Raw genomic sequence first — 20,598 nt, 5'->3', positions numbered from 1 at the left:
AAGACTGTAATTTTTTCCAACATAAATAAAAAGGTATGTTATTATTGGTTCTAAGCCTTTTCTCCACTTAAATAAACAAGGCATTCAGGCAAACTGAGTGAAGAGATCAGGAAACAATCTTGTGTATTCCTTGCTATGGTTATGTTACATTATGTATAATAAAAAGCCTATCCCAGGTGATTTTTTTTTTTGCCTTCATGTAGGATCATGGAACTAAGCACAAAGAAATAAGCATCTGAAACAGAATAAATAAGCAGAATAAAATGGTGGCAGAGACCAGTGCAAGCTCTAAATGAAACAGACATATCCCTGCTAGAAAAGAAGCATCTCAATAGTTTGAGAGCCACCAGGACAGGAAGACAAAAGGTCCAGGAGTTATGAAATGGGAAAAGTTGGAGGAATGGCAAGGCTGCTCTAAGGAACAAGACAAGAGGAAGTACAGGCTTTAGTCCCTGGAAGATTTCTGCAGAACTGTAATGTCTGTAGGGCCATGGGTCTCAGACACTTCAGATGGAGATGTTAATATTAACTTTTTAAATCTAGATTCCTAGCCCTATGTAAGTATGGCAACATTAGTGATTGCTAAGGGCTAAGGAATCTCTTTGCTTACAACTGTTTATAGCTGGAATGCCTACCACTGAGGAATCCTGATAGTTTAGCTACACTCAAGAGTTTTATTTTTAGAGCTAACTGCTATGCCACATTTAGCTATTGTAAGCTGTCTAATGTTCCTGTTTGTTGCTGTTTCATACCTAGACATACAACAGCTGCCAAATACAAAAACTCAAAGAGCTTCCCTTTGTCTACCCAGACTTTGCATCTGGATAACGTAAAAATCAAAAACTGTTAAAATTTTGATAAAAAATAAATATAGATAAAGCTTTAGATTAATACAAGAAATGTTCCAGTCATTCTTTCAGTCATGAGACTACAGTAGTTAAGCCGTCTTCATTAGAGCTTATGTTGTAGCATAGGTATAATATAGCACATTATTATCAAAGAGCAAATCACATGACAGGAAAACAGCAATGGAATACATAACAGATATGAAGAGAAAGAAAGAATTTTTTTTGAGGTCTCCTAAAATCAACCTCCCTAAGGAGGTGGCACTTACGCAATTATGGAAATGATAGATCAGAGAGAAGTCAGTCAGTCCAATTGCAAGACAATAAGTGTATAGATAAAATTTAGGGAGCAAGCTGGGTAAAAAATGCCTAGAGAGCCATTCTGAAAGTCTTTCCAAGTGTCATGAACTTTGCCTTTTGTTTTGAGCTCAGTATTTGAATTCCCTTCCCTATTTTGTGCTAAATACAAACATGCTAACATGGCAGTTGATTCCACAGGAAGAACTTGCTAACCATTTTTAATAAAGCAGTTTACTAACACATTTGAATACTTTGAAATCAGTTGGTATTAGCAGGTATACCCCTCAAATTTTTTAAAAAAAATTATTTGTTTTCAAAAAAATCTTTTTTTTTTCATTTTACATACCAGTTACAGCTTCCACTCCCTCCTCTCCTCCAGTTCCCACCAGAATCCTCCGTGACTCACCCCTAGCCACTCCTCAGAGAGGGTAAGAATTCCCACGGGGAGTCAACAACGTCTATAACATTGCTTTTAGGCAGGACCTAGGCCCTCTCCACTATATTTGGGTTGAACAAGGTTTTTCTCCAAAGAGAATAGGTTCTAATAAGTCTGTAAAAGCCGTAGGGATGAATCCTGGTCCTACTGCCATTGGTCCCACAGTCTACCCAGTCATACAACTGTCAACTCGTTAGAGACTATGCTGTCAGCCTGCAGTAATGTCAGCCTCGCATTAACTCAGGTAAGTTGCTTCAGCTGACACCATCATGGTCTTTACCTCTTTACTCATATTATCGCTCCTCTGTCTCTTTGACTAAACTTTGAGAGCTTAACCCAGTGCTCTGCGGTGGATCTCTGTCTCTGCTTGCATCAGTTACTGGATGAAGATTCTATGGTGATATTTAATATCATATATATTCACTCATACGTGGTCTTTAGACATAAAGCAAAGAAAACCAGCCCACAATTCACAATCCCAGAGAACCTAGACAACGAGGACCCTAAGAGAGACATACATAGATCTAATCTACATTGGAGGTAGAATACAACAAGATCTCCTGAGTAAACTGAGAGCATGGGGACCATGGGAGAGGCCAGAAGTAAAGGGGAGAGGAAGGGAGAGGAGAGGAGGAAAATGTATAGCTCAATAAAATCAATTTAAAAATTGACAAAGAAAGATAATCATCAATCTGACTGCAGGGCAAGGCCAGTTCAGGCATTTTCTCCATAGTTGCTTAGGGTTTTAACTGCGGTCATCCTATGGATTCCCAGGAATTTCTCTAGTGCCAGTTTCTTGTTAGTCCCATAGTGGCTCCTTCAATCAAGATATTTCTTTCCTTGCTCTCCCTTTCTGGTCTTCCCCCATTTGGACCACCCAGTTCCCTCAAGTTCTCCTCCCCCTCCCTCTCTCCCCTCTTCTCTTTCAGCACTCCTTTCTCCCCTCACCCACATGCTCCAATTTTCTCATGAGATCTTGTCTATTTCCCTTTCTCAGGAGGATCCATGAATGTTTCTCTCAAGGTTCTCCTTGTACCTAACTTCTCTGGGGTCATGTGCATTAAGCTCGTTATCCTTTGCTTTATGTCTAATATCCACTTATGACTCAATACATACCATGCTCATCTTTTGGGTCTGGGTTATCTCACTCAGGATGGTTTTTCTGGTTCCATCCATTTACATGCAAATTTCAAGATGTCATTTATTTTTCACTGCTGAGTAGTACTCCATTGTGTAAATGTACCACATTTTATCTATTTTGCACATGTATACTGTGTTAGTACTTTATTTGTATAGTTACAATAAAATTGTTAGTTAATAAGTAATATTCAAGAATCTTCATAGTCTTTTAGGGAAAACATGTGTGTCTTCAGAGTCTATCCTCTCGATTAGATGATACTGCCAATACAAACTCTTTGGTGTATAAAATAAGCATTCTCTGGTACCCTACTTCAGTAACTTAGAGTAAGATTATTTAACACATTCTGTTTACAGTATTTTTCACTTTAATTGGCTGTGGAGAGTCATTTAAATGGGTGAGCTGAGAGTTGGTATAATTTCTAAACTAAGGGATATTTACTTCAGTATCTAGGGCTGTTATGATACAAAGTCTTTCTAACTATCTATTGTAAATGTACACAAATCCTGGCATTATCGTTCAGGCAAGGTTAAATCTATATCTATAAATATCAAGTAGCATGCTTGCGATCCAGAGGATAGTTTCCATAGAAATCAATTTCTATCAACTGTTGATCTAATTGTATAGACTGTAACCATTGCTTGTTGTCATCAAATGGAGAATAATGTTGAGTCTCCCATCTAATTCCATTCATTTTACCAGTGATGTGAGTCTCAAATAACATTTATATTTAGAATTAAAGGCAATAATATTTTAATATATCTACAGATATTAATATGTTTATGAAAATGTATTCAACATTGGGGCTTTTTATATAAAGATGACTGAACTAGATAGGTCGTACACTGTAGGAGAAAACATAGCACTATTATTTTGCTAACTGACTTCTAATGACCTACAGTTGTACACATATATTAATGCATTTTTAACCCTTACCAGGTATGCTTCTATTTATATAAAATAGTGATTAAAGCAAAGACCTATAATAGGCTAGAAAGAAGAGAAAAAAGAGAATATGGATACTCATCCCTAGCTTGGATATCTATATGAAAAAATACCTTTTTACCAAGTTTGAATGAGCACTGCAGCAAAAGGGTAGAAGGAAAGATTGTCCTTTGGACACAGTGGGGTAGCTGCACTTATGAACTCAGCAACTGTGACAGCATGCACAACTGCATAAGCTCACACAGACCAAATCCCAGCCTGGAGAGAGAATCAGTCTTCATGTCTAAGATCTTAGGAGCGCTGGTCAAATCATCAATGTTGGACCAGGAAGAGTCAGTTTTCTTTAAGAATGTTGCCCCTGGCAAATTGACCATGCTACAGTTAAAGGCCACACATTGAAGAATATATAGGCAGGACAAATTGAACTTCACAGAAAAAAAACAAAAAGAGTACACAGACTTGGGAGAGTAGGAAACAGGAAAGGGGAAATGGATACAAGTTGGGAAGGAAATGGATATGATAAAAGCATCTCATCTGCAATTCTTAAAGACCTAATATTAAGAAGAGATAAGAGCACTATCTGATTCAACGGAAAAGATAAATACGAATTTTCAAACAGAATGCATCAATATGCATAGGGTAGCATAAGATTTTCCTCATTGAATTTAAGAAGCCTTACAGATAATGGTGTTTACTAAAAACATGAAATTGAAATTGTACTTAGATACCAGAACAGTCAAAAGGTCTACTGTTAAACTTTATCTACTGCAATAGTCCAAAGAAATGGATATTAAATTTCAAAATTGAATCTATTTGGCTAAAAATTAAGGTATAAGTTTAAAGTTGTTCTAGATATAAAAGATACAATACTTACTATTCAGTATCAGGAGATGTAAAATTATTTCATATATTAGGTACATTTCTCACAAAACAAAGAATTTATGATTTACATATCATTATACAGTTCCTAGGTACTAAAATCAGGCTCTGAAAGCCCCAGGCATAAAGCTAGCTAGCATGTGACTCTCAAGAGCACATATATTATGTTTCTCAATATATTTTCAATTAATAGTCATTATTTCAACAAATTAACAAAAATAACACAATAAATAAAGATTCAAATGTGTTTCATTTTGTTACTATATGAAGTTAACTTCATAAATCCATGTATCTAGGCTCATGTCAAAGTATTTCAACTCCTTATAACTATGAAGAAAGATGTGGCAGTTCTCAGACTTCTCACTCCCAACTTTGCCAAGTACACTTCGATACCACCTACTCACACTTTCTTTAACCCCACAAAGAACTTTCCACATATAAACTTATCCTAGCCCTTATGTAAAACTTGGGCCCTCATCTTTCTGACAGCATTGATCCTTCATTTTGAGTTGAGGACACCAGGACTATCTCCAGTCTTCGAGGCTGAATGCCTTTGTCCATTCCATTATCTTCCCCCAAAGAAGCCATGATGTTGCTGAAAGTTAATGAAGCCATTAAGCGGACAAAATTGTCAAAGCCACAATGTTCCTAAAAGTACATATGACCATTCAAGAAATAAATTCATGAGTCTAGAAGCTGTTTCTTCCCTTCATCAGAAAAATAGAAAACAGAAAAACAAAACAGAGCTATCATAGGATCTAAGAGGTAAATCTTTTCCCTCACTTCTCCAGTTTTATGAAGTAGAGAGCATCCATAGGAGAAATTGGACAAGCCTACCTAAAGTTCTAGGTACTGAAAAAATTATATCCCTTCCTAATTCTAAAGATGATGGTGATTATTTAAAATATTCAAATTAGGCTTATAAAATATTATAATTAGAATTGTAAAGTGCAGGCACCAGAAGCATAAATATCAGCAACTATGCAAAATGCAAATATGTGGCTTGCTTTTGTAATCCCAGTTTTGAGGAGGCAGAGAGAGGAGGATCTTTGCCTCAGTGTCCACTCAGGGGATCTGAGTCACAAGTCCTAACTGTGCTGGCTAGTTTTTGTCTCTTGAAGAAACTAGAGTCATCTAGGAATAGAGAAACTCAAGTGAGGAATTAACTTCATTAGATTGACTTGAAAGTAGGTCTCCCCTCTTAATATCTCTCTCTCTCTCTCTCTCTCTCTCTCTCTCTCTGACTTTATATCTGTCTATCTATCTTCTATCTATCTATCTATCTATCTATCTATCTATCTATCTATCTATCTATCTTCTATCTATCTATCTTCTATCTATCTATCAATCAATCTATCTTCTATCTATCTATCTTCTTTCTATCTATCTTCTATCTATCTATCTATCTATCTATCTATCTATCTATCTATCTATCTATCTATCTATCTTCTATCTATCTTCTATCTATCTATCTATCTATCTATCTATCTATCTATCTATCTATCATCTATCTATCTATCTATCATCTATCTATCTATCTTCTATCTATCTATCTATCATCTATCTATCTATCTATCTATCTATCTATCTATCTATCTATCTATCTATCTATCTATCTATCTACCTATCTATCTCTGTCCATCTATCAGTCATCTCCTCTCTTTCATTCTTGCAACCTCTTTCTCTTTCTGGTACACACACACAAGAAAGAAAACCAGCAAGGGATCTAGAAAACATCCATTAAGGAAGAGAAAGTCTAGATTAGTGTATAAAGGTTAGCTGTATTTACATACTTTTAGGAACCTTTAGCTCCATGCTACACAAGTTCAGTGGATTAAAGTGTCCACTCCTTTTAAAAACAAATACTGAACTAATTTTCTAGTGAATTGTTTACATGTAAACAATTTTACAGAAATTAAAAGAGGCAGAACATATCAAAACTGTCATTCTCTTGTTCATCTTTGACATCTACCTGCTTTTAACAGCACTGTCACTGAATCAGATATTCTAAGTCCTCTATGCAATACCATGACTTCGATTTGTAATGTCTCCCAGATCCATTTGAGCTTAAAGAACTCCTTCTACCTGTTCTCAGCAGTAGGAAGAAACTGAAATTTTAAAAGGATGTGATCCAGCCAAATAAAGTTAGGTTACCGGGGACATAAAATAATTGTACAGATCCATGGCCCGTCCTCCTCTCTCTTTTTGCTTCCTGGGTGCCTTGGGGTAAGCAATACAATACAATCACACCATGATGTACTCTAGGTTATAAGGCTAAATGAAAAGGAATTGGGACCAAGCATAAGCTATTTCTTCATATAAATAGATCCTCTAGATATTTATCCACAGCAGCATAATGATTACATATTATATAACAATTTGTCAAGCTCATCAAACTAAAACAAAAATACATGTTTTTCATGGAATGAGAGTTTGTCTTATTTAGGTTTTAAGGTTAGAATAAGTAAGACAGAAAGGCTGCTCTGAATGTAGTCATTTTTGAGATCTTTTTTTTAACTTCAAGGGATAGGTATATTAACTACAAAGTGATGGATAAAAGATATAGAAACTTGATCCATGGGATATTTTGGTTAACCAAGAATGAGCTAGACCAAAGGATTTCTTTTTAGTGTTGTATGCTTCCAAGATTACCTTGGAGATAATAACCTTGGAGAAACTATTTAAATATTGAAATGTCATTCATTGTTGGTGATACCAATCCACCATGGTAAGACAGATATTTTAGAAATACATAAAGTAACTGACAAGCTTGAAACTGTCCATGTACAAGAGTAAATATTCTTAGCTTTCTTTTCTGTATTCTTGAGTGTTTCATGTCTTTTAAATGTCGTGGAGATTGAGCGCAGCCCTAAATGGAACATATTTAGCATAGTCCCTCTTCCAAGTCTCAGGAACTGTTGCCTAAGAATGAACTGGAAAGGATATAGAGTCCATGGGCAGTGGATGAATACAAGGACACAGTAGCCTCTGGATACAGCATGGCATCTGAATTTATAAATGCTTAGTACCCAGGAAACACATACACAAAGTCTGTGCAATGCCCAAAACAGACCTAATTCAAGCATGGAAATGGGAGCTGGGCAAACAATAACACCCTTGGCTGGGGAGCTACTCTCACTAGTATGCTGCTGAGAAGAGAGAGACAGATTCACTAAGAATAACCATGGAGAAGTCTACCATGCTTCAGTGAAGACCCCACATTCCAGAATCTTTTCCTAATCTAACCTTCACATACTTTGATGATTACTCTTGTCAGTTTGAATGGACTAAGGAGCACCTAACAGATTATAAAGCACATCCCTTATGCAGTGCAGGAGGAAATGTCCCAAGTGGGTTAGGCCATGAGGACTCTGCCTGATGAATGGTTAATAACTTGATGGAAATGAAAAGTGATAGCAATACTGGGAGGATATGAAGTGTAAGGAGTCAGGGCGATTCTAAAGTAACTGTTTCATCTCTCACATGTGGACCTTTTACTGATCCCTTGCTTCTTTGTTCTACATCTTTCATGCCTTGACTTTAACAACCCTGTTCTACCACATCTTCCCCACCACAATGAGGTTAAACCAATGAGCTTGTTGCAAAAGACATCTGTTTTCCTTTATATTTTTCTTTGGTGGTCTACATGCTCACAGGAACACAAGGTATTTGCCTAGTGATCAATTATTAGAGTCAGTATAAAAAATTGTGCAGTGATTGATTATCAACACTTTTATTGTTTTGTTTTACAAAATAATTAAATAGTATTTTGTGGGTTATTTATTTATTTTAATTTTTATACCCTTCTAAGGACCTTTGACTTGTCTTTCCCTCAGATACCCTCATGTATGATTCTGGCATAGATTGCCCTCTACTGCAAGCAAACCAGAAGTTCTATGACTTTTTGTGATTTGTGACTTCCTCTTTGAGATTCAAGATGTTGGTAAACTTCCTTCCATATATTTTCATTTGTTTTGCTCTGGACACACCAACTTCATTATATCCAACAGGACACTCTCAAAATAGCCACATGGTTCTTAAAACATTCTCTCTGAAACAACTAATTTTTGTTTAGATAAAATTTTAGTAGGCAGAGCTGGGCCAAGAAACTTCTGTTTATCACATGTAACTTATGTATCCACCACTCAATGCAATTGATGAAACTGTCCCAAGAAAAAACAAGATTGTCTATTCTATTCATATAAGCCATAGACAAAAGGTGGAACTGGAGGACGTTCTTTCTTGCAGAAGAACACAGGGGTTGTGCCTAACTTTTCTGAGCTACTTGTTATATTTTGGTGAATTATTTTTATATTCCAAGTCTTCAGAAAAAAATGGGAACATGAATATAAAATACAACCAAAACAGATTTTCATGACATTGTAAAAAAGTCTATGAAATATTAAATTTGCATAATTAGAACATAAATGAAAACACAGCATGAAGCAATAAAGTGTTCTATTCCAGTGTCAACTACACAAAAGCAAGCATCTGACAGGACAGAGCAACGTAATAGCAGAACAAGAGGTTTCATTATTTTAATCCAGTGGTTTTCTACAGTTACTCAGTTTATGCATATGTAAATGTTTCATTGCCAAAAAACAAGTTATATATTTGTTATAAATAGAAACAACCCCGTTTTACCAACTCCATATATACAACACACGATTAAATTTAGCCAGACTATGTGCGCTTACATTAGGGCCTCCTTTCATGTAGGACTATTTTTCCACAGGGGATCTTTCTACAGTCAGTCCCACTTGAAGTGTATATTGGATAGAAGTGATGGGAAGTATGCGGAACTATGAGTAATCTACAGTTCACTTATGCCTGGGGGTTCTTTTATAAACACCCACACCCACATATGATGTTTAGTTCCATAACAAGCTGAATAAAGTAGGCCAAAAAAACTAAATTCCTTTTAGGTATAGAAGGCTAGAATAAGAAAAATAATTCTCAAAGGAACTGGCAGTCACTGAGCATTCAAATTGCTTTCTTTCCACGGAGAATAGAATAAGGCAATCAAGTAACCTTCCTAGGCAAAGAACGTTCTGATAATATGAAGGAAAATTGACCCACGCATTCAAAGCACTAACATGAATTACTCAGATTGATGCTTGCTTTTTTAAATCTTTAGAACTGAACAGGAATATAATAAACGTTTATTGCGATATAAACTTAAATTTAAAACAATTGAAGACAGTCTATTTTCTAAAATAAAATAGACTGGTGGAAATATAGTTTGAAAAATTAATATTTTCTAGGGGAAATTATAAATATGGATGTCCTTAAAGCACACAGCAATGAAACATCATTTTTGAGGAAACCACACTGCAGACTCATCAAGATCCTATGTAGCGTCAAGACTGACTAGACTGAGGAGTGGTACAACCTGCAAAACTTGTTAGTAAGCCCAAAGAATTTTATGTACCTGCATTAAAGTGCCATCTTGGAGCACTATAAATTATAACTTTAAAATATCATTAAAATGGAAAACAAAAGATAATCATATATCCATGAATGAAAAAAATATATCTGATATTACATATGCAAAAATAAGGACCAGAAGAGGAAGAAGACTTACAGCATTAAAGAACAAGGTATTTATAGAGAAGAAGTTGGGTTGTGCCTCTGTCCCTAAGTGAATAGTACTTACAGCATTTATTGCATGCATAATAAAATCTGGTTACTTTCTTCCCCTATCTCTCTCTATTAGAAATCACTTGTTTCTCTTTTATTTTCTTTAAAGGTTGTGATGAAGAAAAAAATAACAGAGAAAGAGACTATAACAAATCATCATTGAAGTGATACAACCCCCAGAATAAAATAATCCTTCAAATGGTCTAGGACATATTGACAGATAAATAATAAGTGTACAAATGAGACAGTGAAGTATATTGTTTATCACATATTTGTATAACGCGAATGGAAGAATATGTTAAATCTATGATTTCTCATTAAGTTCTCCATAAAATTTATTTCCAAGTGTTTTGTAGTATGTGATCATAATTTATTTAATTCAAGTAGCTAAGCTTAAATTGAGAAGGGAGCACGAGGAACAAAATCAACTTCATTCTAAGAAAAAAGAAAGGCTGACAATGGAGAAGAGTCTTGATTTGCTAAAGTGAAAGGCATACCTCATCTGTCCATAACATTCTTTGCTTTCACAAGCGCAATAAACAACAGTTCTAGGCAGTACACAACCATGTTGTTCTGTAGCTCTGGACTGACTTAATTTGTAAATTGTATGCATCTAATTTTCTATATCAAAGAAGCTGCTTCTTAAAGGTTCTAATATAATATTTTCCCTGGAACCACTTAAATATTCACTTTGAGTCAATATGCTGATACAAAAATAGAAAATTAGTGCCCTGAATTCTTCTCCTAGGCATGTAGTTAATAACATAAATCTGTTTTTGCAGGAAAAAAAAAGTGAAGACTCTTCATTTAAATGATAGCTAGGTTCAGAGAATAAAACAAGAAGCAAAATATAGCCACTGAACATGCATTACTATCTCACTTCAGGCAAACAGAAAACTTTTTTATTTGAACTACAGAGATATTTAATTAAAAACGTACAGATTCAGTGGTGTATCTAGAATACTACAGCTGAGACCAAGCTCTATGAATAAATCTGTTTTTTGTGCATTTTTTTGGTATCTGTAAGCTTAGCTATTATAGCAATGAGGATTATTAATAGTGGATGATTATCCCATTTAAAGCCTGTCAAATGAAGATTAAAAATTCTCTATGGAGTCCATATTCTGTATGTCAAAAGGCCTAAAATTGAAAGTTGATGACTTTCCTTCTTTCCTTCCTTCTTTCTTTCCTTCCTTCCTTCCTTCCTTCCTTCCTTCCTTCCTCCCTCCCTTCCTTCTTTCTTTTTTCTTTTTTTCTTTCCTTTTTTCTTTCATATTGGTTTTGATTTTTGAGACAGGGTTCCTCTGTCTCACCACCCTGACTGTCCTGGAACTCACTCTGTAGGCCAGGCTGGCTTCGAACTCACAAAAATCTTCCTGTCTCTGCCTCCTGAGTGTTGGAATAGAGGTGTGTATCACCAACAACTAACTAAAGTTGAGGTATTTACTTAAGCAGGTAATAAGATACTAAAAGTACCACCGTAGGATATTTAAAGGATTAATACTTAAAGTATTACATGACAAATCCTGTGCCGCGGGATGTCATTCTGTATGCTGTGAATGTTTTATTATCATTAGTTAATAAAGAAGCTGATTTGGTCAATAGCCAGCCCCCCCCCACACACACAAAAAAAAAAAAGAAAAGCCAGTCAGGCAGTCAGGAGATCCATGTAGAGATATAGGAAGAAGGGCAGAGTCAGCGAGATGCCAGCAATCTCCGGGGAAGCACAGTGTTAGGAAAATAAACACTAATAAAAATGGGCTAATTTGGTTGTAAGAGCTAGTAAATATTAAGCCTGAGCTAATAAACAAAACAGTTTGTAATTAATGTTAAGCCTCAGAATGGTTATTTGGTGCCAGTGGGTGGAAGAGAAACTTCCAGCTTCGATACTTATCCTAATTAACTACCCTGTCATATATTAAAATATACAAATAGCTAAACAAGAAGACTCCCCAAATATAGAAAGAACAGAAAAATTTTATTTATATGGTTTTTATTTGTCAGAGATAAAACATCCATTGCCTTGTTTTATGGATGAGAAAATTGACTTAAAGAAAATAATTGATTCATTCGAGTTTATAAAAGGAAAACAATCTCCCAACCAGTACATGCAATGAATCAGTGTTATTTAAAAGTATTTGGATTCTATCCCTCTTGTTTGGTGGGTCTTAAGTTCAATTAAATGTTTCTGTTGGCTATCATTCATATATGTGTGTGTGTGTGTGTGTGTGTGTGTGTCCCTATTGCACATATAGTGTTATTGTGCCATGATGGTCATTGCTGAGGTTGATTGGTGTCATAGCTAGGTAGGACATGTGATTGCTTTCATCTCTTTGATACTTGCATGGCACTTTCTGCTACCCTGACAGTTAGTAGTCAGGGAGAAAGAACATAGGTCAGTCAAGCTTAAGGGCTTCTGGGTCCTGTATCTGTAATGCATAGTGTCTTCAGCAATAGAGAATTACTTCCATCAATGGATGTGCAACCAAGGACAATAGCAATATTTCATAATAAACAAAAGAAAAAATAATGCCTGGTACTAGAAACCTAGCTTACTATTCAGAGCTAGTGAAGTTGTTGGTCTTGTAAAACAACCCAAAACCACCATTTTACTAAGTCAAAATCATCTCTATTTAGTATTTGTATTTTTACTCATTGATAAGTGTATTTCTCACTTCTAATCAAGGGTACTTATCCTTGAAATAAACAGAGATGATTAAAGAAAATCACAACCAAACAAAATGTAGAATTTTGGGACCCATTTTAATGGATACATTTTCAAACACAAGATCCACACCCAAGGCTCAGGGAACATTGTAAAAGACTAGGTAGAAAGATTATAAAAACAAGATAATCGGAGAGTTTGCTGTGAGACACTGTCTTCTAGTAATGTCCGAAGCTACAGTCACAAAATTGCACTGAGTTGACTGCCCAAATATTACCTGAACAAGGACACCAGTAGACATTTTAATATAATTGCTGGGGAAAGCCAATAAGGCCTCAACGCTACAGAAATTAACTACAGGCAACCAAGGAATTCAGAATGCATGAAAAATAGTCTTATCTAAGGAAGAGAACCATACTAGTTATCCAATGTAGTAAGCCCCAAAAATACATGTCACATGTACATGTAACACTATACAGATTGATAGGTTACATTTAGTGATACATATGTGTTCATATACATAACTACATGCATGTAACTACAATTAACAAAAATGATAGCATGAATTAGAACAAAATATATTATAATCTCAAAAATAGATATTTAGAAAGCGATACTTGCTATTATAAAGGCTTTAAATCAAAATAAATTTAAGTAGGCTGCATACTCTATGAGAACCTGAATTGAATTATATTGGTTATTGGTCACTGTTCAAAGGGAATATAATTGTAGGAAAAGAGTAAGTTCTTATTAAATATAAAATACATAATTGAATACTTTGAATCTACTAATCAGACTCTGACAGGGTATTGGATCAAAATCCCAAATGCAACACATGACTGAAAAATAAGAAAGCTTAAGCCATCTCCTGAGGTACTGATATTATTTTGAAGATTACAGAAGGACAGCTGATACAGATAACTTGAAGGATTTAGCTCAAGCCTGGACATGTCAGGTGACAGACTGGGCGTCACACCAGAACATAAGACTTTTTAAATGCAAATTCATGTTTAGGACTCTGCCTTGGAGTTTGTGTTTGCATGCACTTTTGTCTGGGTGTTCATGGGCGGGTGAAGAGGAGGGGAAAATGGTTATCAGAATGCATGTCTTCATTAGCTGAGTGAATTGGGGAAATGTTCTAATATCTAGGAAGCTAAGGAGGTATTCGTTTTTAGAGAATTACTTAATTTAGAAGGACTATTACAGATTCAGCAGGATCATCTATCTTTGGGGTAAAGACTTATGAAGTTCATAGCTCAGACTGATTAACTTTCTATTTTAACTAAAAAAGCTTATGGTTTAAGTATAGCAAATTATGAATTTTTAATTCTTGCAAAAATCAAATGTGAAGTAAATGAATATTCAAACTCTTCATGTTAATTCAAATGGAGACATGAAGTCTCTTGGGGATGTGATATTCTCTACCTACTGCACATGAAAATGAGTAATGAAGAAGAAAGTATTCAAGAGAATTAAACACTGTTTGGAGCTGACAATGTAGGCCACTGGTGGAGCATTTTCCTAGGATTCATAAGATCTGGGTCAGTTCTTAGCACCTACTAAATTTTAAAAATCTATATGCTGGTTATCTCTTTTGATTATTTCAAAATAAAGGCCTTTTGGGAAAGACAAATAAAAACTTACTATTGCAGAAGCTTATTAAACTATAAACATATACACATATAAAAAGAGTTTAATTGGAGCTACCCTTTATCAGGTGGACAATATTTCATTTCTTTTTTGGCACTGTTGGTCAATGGGGTCCCATAGATGCCCCAAATTATAAGCTATTGCTATTGTTCTTGGTTAGTCTTCAGAATTTGATGGTCAGACTCTATTGTTGAAGAAACCATATATTTAAGCCATGGAACAAGAGGCTGCTACTGAACTACAAGCTTCTTAAATATCAACAAGTTTTGATAGCCCTGGTTTATATGCTTGTAGGAGAAAAAACTAACCATACATTTTACCCAGCTGTGAACTGAGAACTATAATAATGGCTGGCCTTTCAAAATATATCCCCTGATTCAATTGTGGCATAAATATTTTAGAAATAACCAAACATTTGTGATGATATTTTTAACACAAGAAAAAGCCCATAAGTGTTTTTTAAACACAAAGCAAAGAAAACCAGCCTACAAATCACAATCCCAGAGAATTTAGACAACAATGAGGACACTAAGAGAGACTTACATATTCTTACATGGGATGTAGAAAAAGACAAGATCTCCCGAGCAAATTGGGAGCATGGAGACCTTGGGGGAGGGTTGAAGGGGAGGAAAGAGGCAGGGAGGGGAGCAGAGAAAAATGTAGAACTCAATAAAAATCAAGAAAACACCATGACTGGCATTGTTATAAGGGTCAAGAACTATTGACTAGATAATAATATAAGAGGATCTCTCTTAATAATAATATAAGAGGCATACTCTAGGGTAAGCCTCACAACTAAAAGTATTAGTACAAGAAAAACTTGACCTGATGGATTGAAAAATAGAACAAATGTTAGGTAGATAGAGAGGTCATGAGGCATATGGATTAGACACAAAATGGAGGAGTAAGTAAAATACATTTCATAAAATTCTCAGAGAATTAATAAAAACACTATTTTTAAAAAGAAAAAATAAATATGACTGCTAAAATGACCAGGAAATATGGGCAGATCAACCAGGCAGGAAGTATAGGCAGGGCCATGAGAACAGGAGAATTCTAGGAAAAAGAAAGAGTCAGTCTGTGGTCAACAAAATGGAAGCCAGATACAGAGCAAGCAAGGTAAGAGCACCTCACTGATAAAAGGTACCAAGCCATGTGGCTAACATAGACATGAATAATGGGCTAGTTTAAGATGTAAGAATTAGTTAATAAGAAGCCTAAGCTAATAGACCAACCAGTTTATAATTAATGTAGACCTCTGTGTGTTTCTTTAGGACTGAATGGCTGTAGGATTAGGAGGGACAGAAACATCTGTCAATACTTAAGTGCCTATGACAGTATGTTTATTAAACTTCAACTCAGCGTCATGAAAATTGAAACTGTTTATGTGCTACTATAGTCTGTAATCCTAATGAAAAAGATTAATAATGAAAAGAAGTTCTAAAATACAATGTAATTTGTGAAAACCAATATAACATTGTTAAAAAGCAGTTCAAAATGTCTAAGGTCATATATGAATTAAAGATACTTATCACAATTTAACAGGAGATGACTATAAAGAATGAAAAGGAATGCTTGTGTGTATGTGTGTTTGAGAGAGAAAGAGAGAGAGAGAGAGAGAGAGAGAGAGAGAGAGAGAGAGAGAGAGAAAGAAAGAGGAGGGCAATCATTAGTTGATGATAAGAAGGCACTGAACTGACAAATAAGCACTAAGAAACAGAATACTCAATCATATCTTTCAGACTCAGTGATCACCGTTCTTCAAATTTTGGGCAGTAAAACTGGATCTCATATAATAAATATCTAGAAATCATGACAGGTATTCGCAGATATGAAAAAAATACAAAAATATCAATTTTCCTTATATCCAGTAATTTGGGGTGCATTATACTGCTTTTTGAACATGACTGCAATATTTCATCCAAAGTTGAGGTTCATATGCACTTATGAGATATTAATTTCATATAAATTTATAGAAAATATCACATTTAAATGCTAACATTTCACCTAGAATTTGATTTTTTATAATTGTTTCATTTTGCTTAACAAGCAGGAGGAAAAAAATCTGAGTACAGACATATTGAGGGATATTTGATCACACTGTATGAAAGGCTGCTTCTTATTGGTTGAATAAAGAGCTGAATGGCTAATAGCTAGGCAGGAGAGAATATACAGAACGCACAGAGAAAGAGAGGAACTGGAGAAAAATCTGAGGCATGTCAGAGATCCCAGAGAGACACGGAGGGAGTCAGACATACAGAATGGAGGAGAGCTAAAAACCCACATGGCAAAATGTACATTAACAGAAACAGAGTAATTTAAGCTATAAGAGCGAAATGGAAAGAAGACTAAGCTAAGGCCAAGTTTTCATAATGAATAATAAGCTGTTGTGTCATTATTTGGGGATCAATGGTCCAAGAAAGTCCATCAAGAAAGACTGGCAACACAGACACAGTGTAAACTTTCTGTGAGTGCATGGTGTTTTACAGAGGACATAGAAATAATAAAGTATGTGTGAGCTCTATACCTGCTGTAGAAGTCTTTTCAATAGATTTTAATATAATAAAATTTAAATTCTTGTAGTGGATTTGTTTAGTCTAAAGAAGAAGGTCTATGGAGAGCTTGGGATCAAAAATCCCAGAAATCGGTGATGATGCATTTGTAGGAGACTGAAGTTTATGCCCAAGTGGGTGGAGACATGATTTTGTTTATTGTGAAATTTGCCAACTGGTGTTCTCTATCAGGATGATGAATTAATGAATATTAACTAGAGTATCCATTACCATGAAAAGATCTTTTATTGGTTTTGCTCCTTCTGTAACAGTTGTTGATTAGAAAAGTGCTCAGTTATGAATTCTCTTTTTTTTTCATTTGTTTCTTCCTTACAGCTAATTTCTGTTCCTTTGTTATTGTCAAGCTATGGACACTAATGATTAGTTCCAAAATGCTGTTACAGAGCGCACAGGGGTCACTCAGTGGTCTAGTGGACTAAACATTAAAGGCATGTACAACATTTCCTCTCTTCACAAATTGTCCTTCTTTCCTGAAATAGGGTTAATTTTAGCTGAAAGAAAATACTCAAGTATAATGAAGATGGTGAAAGTTTTCTTTACACTGAGGGCAGGGCCAACAGAGGCCAGAGGAGGGACTCGAATCTCCTGGATCTGGGGTTACTGCTGATTGTGTGTTAGTTGTATGTGAGCATTGGGAACCAAACTCAGAACTCTGGAAGACAGCACTTACTTTTAAGCATAAAGCAATCTTTCTAGCCTTATCTCTTAAGATAGCATAATAACAGGACATTTAATATAGAAAACAAAGGAAGTCCTAAATCAAAGAACTTTTCAAATAAATTGGTAGAAGCTTCAGATGAAAGGGCTGTAGAATTGGGAAAACATTTGCTAAAAATCTATAATATTTCTAGATTTGGAGGTTGGTGGATGCTAATGTTTCATGATAACCTCAAGGATGTGAGGTTAGAATCAGAGGAGGGCATTAAATGACAGGGGATGAAAGACATTCCAACTTAACTTGTAATTTGGTTCTGGATCCACATCATTCTAACTGCTCCACAATAGAAAATGAAGTTCTCATCAATTAACTAGCCTTTGAGGAAAGTTAAAGTAGGTGAGGTTTCTTTTCAGGAATGTTAGCTCACAAAGGAAAATCAAGTCTGTGTTACATCCTAATGTGACTTGGTACTGTTTATTTGCTCATTTTATCCAATCTTGCTTGATACTCCAATACCAGTTTGGTATGTGAAGGTTGTCCCTAAAGCTCTAAAAGATATAAAAAGGCTTATCTGTGAATTAGACAGGTCATAATTCATAAAGAATTAATATATCACAAAAACACCTTGCAGAATTTAGTGTGTAAAACATGCTTTAAGACACTTCCTTGAATGTTCTAGTAGGAGCAACTCCAATTATTCATAGTATTAAATAGCATAATAAAACACTCTTCATAGTACCATCTTCTTTTTCTACTACTTCGTTTGTCCCAGAAATGCTTCCTAAGCATTGATATAGACCATATCACTCCAACATCTGCCTCAGAACAGATCTTGGAGACCATAGTTAAGACAATTAGTGTAATGTTTATTTTAGCAAGTAGTGTTGAACTAGTCCTGTGTAAAATCCATGAAGACATTACTGCTATGATGAGTGAAATTCTCTAGTGTTAAATGTATCTAAATTGCTTATTCCTCTGTGAATTGCATTGCTATGGAGGTGAAAAGGTGATATTCATAGATGTATCTTGGAGTAGAGAAAGTTACACTTTAACAACAACCTTGATTATAATGGTGGTAGATACACTACTGCAATCAACACACTGAAGGAAGAAAAATGGCATAGTCCACACAACCAACTTCCAGTTCACAGTTTAGCTTGAAATAGGAGGTTTCAATAATAGATTTTATAAAGAAACTAATTTTGAGTTTTCTATAATTATGTCAGCATGCAAAATAAGACCAAAACCTGATTGAGCAATGAGCCATACTAAAGAGATGGAAAAATTCTCTATTACAATGTACCCTCTACACTTAAGACAGTGATGGGCAGGGAAGAATTTAAGTTTGAAGATGAAAGTTTATAAATAGAGATATTTGAGATTTAATTCCCCATATTTTGCTAAATCTTCTGGGCTTACAAAAGTTGTTTCCTTATACTTGTTATAGGAGAGTAGATTATATTTACTTTGAGACACTAGGAGACACTGCTTCAACAGAAACTTGGCAAAATGATCTTGGCGCCTTCAAACTGGCCCTAATCTGCTGCTAAGACTTCAAGGTCAAAAGCTGGTGCAATTTTCACTGTAAACCAATTATAGAAGTTACTCTTCTATGCTGAGAGTAAATGGGTTATTCATCAAAAGAAATGTTAAACATGACTAACATGTTCAAGCAAGAACAGTGAAACTCAGTCCAGGAAGGGTTCTTTGTACTGTGGACAACAGAAGAAAGAAAATAGATCACATCAGAGGAAGATGGTGGGTATCAGGGCAGGGCATTTACCAATGAATCTAGAATTTAATGGCAGCTAAAAGAGCTGTGGTATGCTGCTAGTATTCTCCTTTGAGGTACAGAGTTGAAAGAATGATCTAAAATCAAACCCAAAAAGTAGAAGTCTTTGAAATAGAATTTTGATGAAAAATTCCAAAGCATTAAAAAAGTAAGTAAGACACAAGAGAATCTTTTGCCTATTATCTGGTGGTTCTCTAAAGATAGACTTCTGTAAATAAAAAAAAAAATAGCAATAAAAACACACACAATCATATTCAACAGAGGGAGAGAGACAGAAAGACAGAAATAGACAGAAAGAAATAGAACATTGTCATACTAGAAAACAACTTTCCTATAATGGCACTACTACAGTTAAGAGTTTGCTAATAAAACAGATTACTGAGTTTTAATGGGAATAATGGAACTTTGGAATAGTAGAGTCAAGATTTCAAGACGTAACTATACAAGAAACAGATAATAAAATTGTTTTTGTTAATTAGGCAGATGAGTTTGAGCAACTCATTGAATACAATGGATGTGTTCTGGGGTCCAGGTCCCCTGATGTTTCTAAAAGTCAATATATGGAGACAATCAGAGAGCACTGGGCAAAATTTCCAAATAATTTCAGCTTGATATCACAGTCAGGTCTTATAATAAAAATTACTGAGCTATGTTCCTCTCTGTTGGTGCATAAAGTGTGTAACTCTACTCCATCATTGAATAAGAGCAGGCGAAATCTACTGTAGGAAATAGCCCAAGCTTCAAAACAGGCTCCAAAGGCCTGAAGACTGGTTTACAGAAGCTCTAGCTTACTGGGTTCAGTTGAGGCAGTTCTAAGTTACTCTAAAGACATCCTGCTATTGTTACTATTTTCTCAGTGTCAGGTCACAACTGCTGTTCAGTCTACATTACAGTCTGAAATTAAACAGCACCTTAAACTTTGTGGCTACTGTCACTTCCATCTTTACTACAGTTCTGTGCTCTGATGTTTCTCTCCATGTAAGCAAAATCTTTGCACTGGCAAGGAAATTTGTAAATACTACATATTAGTTCAACTTCAGTCCTCCTAAGCAAAATTTTGTTTGTTCATATACATAG

At 35.2% G+C, this 20,598-nt stretch overlaps 1 protein-coding gene across 3 annotated transcripts in view; it reads right to left on the bottom strand.

Annotated features, from left to right (window-relative positions):
* Nucleotides 1-20,598, bottom strand: part of Epha6 (EPH receptor A6) — an 879,442-nt gene that overhangs the window by 735,414 nt on the left and 123,430 nt on the right. The gene's annotated exons all lie outside the window — the stretch shown is intronic.

The sequence above is a fragment of the Chionomys nivalis genome, chromosome 3 (assembly GCF_950005125.1).
Source record: "Chionomys nivalis chromosome 3, mChiNiv1.1, whole genome shotgun sequence".
Lineage (NCBI taxonomy): Eukaryota > Metazoa > Chordata > Mammalia > Rodentia > Cricetidae > Chionomys > Chionomys nivalis.
This window is presented reverse-complemented; position numbering and strand designations above follow the sequence as displayed.